Source organism: Coptis chinensis, chromosome 9 (genome assembly GCF_015680905.1).
Source record: "Coptis chinensis isolate HL-2020 chromosome 9, ASM1568090v1, whole genome shotgun sequence".
NCBI lineage: Eukaryota > Viridiplantae > Streptophyta > Magnoliopsida > Ranunculales > Ranunculaceae > Coptis > Coptis chinensis.
This window is the reverse complement of record NC_141464.1, coordinates 47,365,425-47,371,387: the sequence shown is the minus strand read 5'-3', so window position 1 is coordinate 47,371,387 and position 5,963 is coordinate 47,365,425. Positions and strand designations below refer to the sequence as shown.

Genomic DNA, 5,963 nt, shown 5'->3' with positions numbered 1-5,963 from the left:
ATTTGCTTTTAAGTCCTTGAGTCGGCTTTAAGTCCTTGAGTCTTCAGCTTTTAGTCCCGAGTCCTTGAGAGTTGACTTTGATTTTTCGACACTTTTGCTTCTAAGCTGGAATCTTACCAAGCAGCGTCAATAACAATCTTTTTTGCGCTAAAATGCATATATTAAGAATATACGTCCTAATTGGCCTGTATCCTACAAACGGTAGCAAAATCTATAAGTTGTCTGTTCATTAAGTATAAGAATGACATATTCGAAACATTGTAAAGGTAATAAAATGTACATTTGGAGATTGATCAATTGTCAATCTCCATTCCGGCTTTAAAGGTATTTTTCTTTTAATTCTTTTTTTATCAATAATAGATTAACATGTTAAAGACGTAGGATTAAAGTAATCCCAACAATTTCTTGTGTGGATATGAAACCAATTTAAAAAAAATAACAATTGAGTTTTAGAATCAAGTATCAAGTATCAAGGTCTTAGTCGTATTCCTTACTAGTTAGTAGTAGGATTTGATCATCCCATGACCCAGACGTAGTGGGCAGAAAGTGATGAAATTCAGTTATAACTTATAAGACAATCAAACTTACAAAATAACAACCGGAAGGAAGAATTGCATTTCCATTATTTCAAAGTACAACACGTGAGTCCATAACTTAAGCGAAAGCTAGATTGTTACATAACAAAAGACAGCCTACTTTGGCATTGAAAAAGAAAAACTCCCACATCAAGGTCGACTTGAAATTTCTGCTGCTCCAGCTTTCGAGATGTTAGATCGATGAGGCCCTGAAAATTATATACATGGTAAGGTACAATTTTGATGTGCTTGCACAAGTGAACGCTCACACGCACCTAATTGTAATATGTACGTACTAGGAAATAAACAATAATGCAAGGAGTTGTCAGCAAGATTGGCCATCGACATCTCTACCTAATTGTTGCCAAGTATATATAACTAATATAAGCCCTGAGCTTCTAATGAAAGCATATGGATTTCTATATTTGCCGACTTTTTAAACCCTAGCTCTTGAGGCAGGTATCATAATTTTTTCTTGATTAGTAATATGTATGATAGTTACTGAAAGACATGATGCATTTGTTTGAATCTAACAAAGTTATTGTCTCTGCTAAAAAGATAAATATATATATATCTCCTTACTTATGTGTAATCAATCTCAAAATATAAATGGATAACTAAAATAAAGTTAAGAGGTAAGAGGATGGAAAAGGGCATTACATAATCCTCCCATTGGAGTATCAGGATTATCACTGTCGGTATGGAATGACGCCTTTTTGGAAGCAGCAGATGCTAGCATTGTGCTCAAGAGTATAAAAAGCAAAAAGACAGAAAACAACCAAAAAGAACGGTTGAGGAAACCCCGTCGGAATTTTGTCACACGTGAAGCAATCTTCATGGCCAAATATCAAATTTTGTAATGGCAAAATCTAAACACTCCTCGATCAGTTCTCACCATTCAAAGTTCCTCGATACCTATAAATAGCAGAATAGCATGCAAGCGTGCAATTGACTTACTTCGAAAGTTCGAAGTAGAGACTTGAGAGGCAAGCGTGCAAAACAAGTAGAGACTTATCCGATTTTTAAGTCCAGTCACTTCGAGAGATATGACACACTTGACTTTAGACGGCAACTAAAGCCAACTTTAGTATTTTGGTTTCATTATATATAACAACGGTCTAAAATTTTCCAAGTGGAAACTAGCAAAACAAAAAAGCCTCGAAGTAGAGACTTGAGAGGCAAGCGTGCAAAACAAGTAGAGACTAATCCGATTTTTAAGTCCAGTCACTTCGAGAGATATGACACACTTGACTTTAGACGGCAACTAAAGCCACAACTTTAGTATTTTGGCTTCATTATATATAAGTATATAACAACGGTCTAAAATTTTCCAAGTGGAAACTAGCAAAACAAAAAAGTCATTGATTTGAATCGGTCCAAGTTCAATCACTCCTGCTTAATCTTTTCCAGTAGATTTACTCACAACTGTTTATTATAATCAAGAAATTGGTCCCAAGGCCCAATTTCAATTCAAAACAACTCTAGAGGATAGAGTTCTTTTACAATTACTCACAAGGACAAATTTCAGGTGAAAATAACCCTCAAGAACAAATGGCCCGGATTTGAAATAAATAATTTTCCGATTTTACTCTTTCTGTCATTTTACTATAAACAATGAGTGTTCATACCTTCTGCTGATATATGAATAATGATTGTTCATACCAAAATATGTGAACGTAGCTTATACAATATATTGATGTATGAACAATGATTATTCATAGATCATGTTGAGATATAAACAGTGATTGTTCATACTCCAATAGGTGTTCTTACTGATCATACATTATGTTAAGGTATGAACACTGATTGTTCATACCCCAAATAGGTATGAACAATAATTGTTCATACTTCAATAAGTGTTCTTATTGATCATACATTATATTTAGGTATGAACATTGATTGTTCATACCCCAAATAGGTATGAACAATCATGAACAATGATTGTTCATACCCTAATATATGTATGAACAATGACTGTTCATAACTCATGTTGATGTATGAACAATGATTGTTTATACCCAAAATAGGTATGAACAATTATTTTTTATATATGAATAATTATTGTTCATACTTCAATAAGTGTTCTTATTGATCGATCATACATTATGTTTAGGTATGAACATTGATTGTTCATAGAGCTATGAACAATCAATGTTCATACCCCATAGGTATGAACTCCATAGGTGTGAACAATCATTGTTCATACTCTAATAAGTGTTCTTATTGATCATACATTATGTTGAGGTATGAACATTGATTGTTCATACCTATTGTTATAAACAATGATTGTTCATATCTCATGTTGATGTATGAACAATGATTGTTCATACCAAAAAAAAAATGTTCTTATTGATCATATCATACATTATGTTGAGGTATGAACATTGATTGTTCATACCCTAAATAGATATGAACAATGATTGTTCATAGCTCATGTTGAGGTATAAACAATGATTGTTCATACCTCAAATAGGTATGAACAATCAACAATGAGTGTTCATAGCTTATGTTAATGTATGAACAGTGTGATTGTTCATACCCCAAATAGATATGAACAATCATTGTTCATACTATATACACCAGGTCGTTTCGGTTGGGCCGGGCCATTTATTATTTCGTACCAGGGGTATACTTGACATTTTATGTACCCGAGCCGTTTTTAATTTCGCGTCAAGGGTATACTTGAACTTTCATCTACCCGATCCTTGTGAGTGATTAAAAAAAAAGGTGTCCTTACGAGTTTCTTTCTTCCCCGATTTGTCCTGGAGAGTTTCTCTCTGCATTATAATCACATTATTGGACATTTGCTAAACTTTAATTTTTACTGGTGAGACTAGTTAGGTCGTTTAGTTCCTAACTTTCTATATTGTAATGCTAACTTCTACGAGTGAAACTTTGCTTCGACCAAATTATAAAGATCGTGACCCTCACCTACAGTCCCACAATAGTGAAATAGTATTATATTTTTGTTGGGGGAATTAACGATACCCCCCACATTTGAAGATCTCTTTTACGATACCCCCACATTTGAAGATCATTTACGATACCCCCACATTTTCAACTTCCGTCACTGAGTCAAACCGTTAGAAAAAAAACTCATAATTTTTTTTTTTTAAAAAAAGACCTAATTAAATAGTGGAGGCTACCAAAATACCCCTCCACTATTTTTCAATAGTAGTAAACTCACGACCACTATTTTTCCTTTTTTTGTTTTGTGTGTTGTGTTTCTTTTAGTGGAGGGGTATTTTGGTAACCTCCACTATTTAATTAGGTCGTTTTTTTTTTTGAGTTTTTTTAACGGTTTGACTTGGTCAACTAACTGTTGACTGACGGAAATTGAAAATGTGGGGGTATCACTAAGTACCCCTATTTTTTTTAATGTAACTCTAAATCTCTTCGTCCGTGTTTTGACTAATTACCCCTATTTTTTAGTCGATTGACAATATTATTGCTTTTCTATGCTTTAAGCAAAGTCATTGTGTTGACTATTGTACCCCTGTTTTTTAGTCAATTTAGTTAGTGGCGGAGCTAGGAATATTGGTGAGGGTTAGCTGCTTCAACACATCTAACAAAAAATACACACTAACACACCCAATTTGTCCTTCTTTTTAAATTTTTGAAATTACAATTAGCATTTCATTTAGCTTTAGAAAATTAAAAACTTAAAAATAGAAAATATTGTGTATATATACTTTAGCTAGGAAACCACTTCAAAATGGTACAATTTACAAAAGCAAATAATTTTTAGGATTGTAATAAGAAAAATAGCCGAGGCAATGGAAAAAAAGAAATTGTCACCACTCAATATGGCAAAAATATTGTAAAATGGTAAACTTTAGTGCATTTCTTTTTGTTTTCACTTACGCGTTTGCTATAATTGTTTTCATTCTATTCCAAAATTTCAATCAATGTCTTAAAGTAGATTCAAAACTAATTTCATTACAATAAACAATCAAAATTAGTGTAGAAACACATTCAACACAATAAATTATCATGGATTCGATTAACCGATATAATTCATTACAACCAATATAAATATGTAAAAATATCAAGGAATAAAATGTATAGATAACGTACCAATGAAAATATATTATGAAATATTGGGACGTGAGTGCTGTTTCTTTTTCCTCTCATTTTTTTTTTCCTACCAAAGAATTACAATAAATGTTTATAAAACTCTTACCAAAAGTATTGTTCTATGAATGAAAAATAGATTTAAAGAACAATCCATGAGAAGATATGAGACTGACGAGGTTTTCTTTTTCATTTTTGGTATGTTAACCTCCTATGTAGGTGTAGGTGTAGGTTAGGTAACAAATCAATATTTATATAAATTGTTTTATAAATATTCTTATATATACAATAGTTTTTTTTTTTTTTTTTTCCAAATTTGAGGGTGAGTCAGGGTGTACCCTGGGACCCCCCCTAACTCCGCCACTGAGCTTAGTCCAATTATTATTATTATTATTATTTTTTTTTTTTTTTTTTTTATCAGTAAGCGAGGTTTTTAGAGAGGTCCCCTACCCCTTTTCATAATATAAAATAATAGCTTGTTACATCCTTACATATTGCTTTCCAGAAGCAGCATCAAAAATAATTTTCTTTACATCCCTCGGAAAAGAACTAGGGACTAATTCTATGTATCTACTAGATGGGATGTTATGTGCCAAAGCGTCGGCTAGCCTATTTGTTTCCCTGAATACATGGATAATATTAAAAGTACTTTCGAGCTCTTCCTTCATAGCTTGTATATGCCGATTAGCTTATCTACCACCCATGGATGTTTTTGTTGGTGTTCAAGAATGATATCACATTAGTTGAATCAATGCGTATCGAGTTTTTTTTTTATGCCGCGTCTTTCTTGCCATTTGAATGCCTTGCTTTCGACTGCCTGCAGTTCAATCATCGAAATACACTTCAAATGTGAGCTGCCTTTACTTGCTGCTATCATTTCACCATTGCTATTGCGAATTATTGCTGCGCCCATCCCCTTCGATCCTTGTAAGGTCCGTCGTGTTCATGTTATGTATTGGCATTTCTGCCGCACCCATCTGCAGAACTCTCTTTTCTCCTTTTTGAATGCCACTTCAATGTTCCATCTATCCATAAACTCTTGAGCTTGAGGGGCCTTGTGTCATGATAATGTTCATACCCAGAGCTTAGTCCTTGTGTCTCGATCACGTTCTCAAGCATCCGGTGGGCATCTGCGTTTTATTTTTGAAGATCGATCATTTCTAGTTTTCGGATCATATACATGAATGCATTCCGGACAATCTGAAACCCATCTTGAATACACCCTTTCCCTCTTGTCACCGCGATACAACCCATTCCAACTCTCCTTCCCATGTCGAGCAAGCTGCTCTGTTAAAACCCATTCTCTGCAGGAGT

At 33.7% G+C, this 5,963-nt stretch overlaps 1 long non-coding RNA gene across 1 annotated transcript; it reads right to left on the bottom strand.

Moving 5' to 3' along the window:
* Positions 1–600: 600 nt before the first annotated feature.
* Positions 601–1,634, bottom strand: LOC147476345 (uncharacterized). Its single transcript, XR_015209366.1, has 2 exons — positions 1,236–1,634; positions 601–784 (listed from the first exon to the last, which is right to left on the bottom strand). It is a non-coding gene; the product is annotated as an uncharacterized LOC147476345 (long non-coding RNA).
* Positions 1,635–5,963: the final 4,329 nt, after the last annotated feature.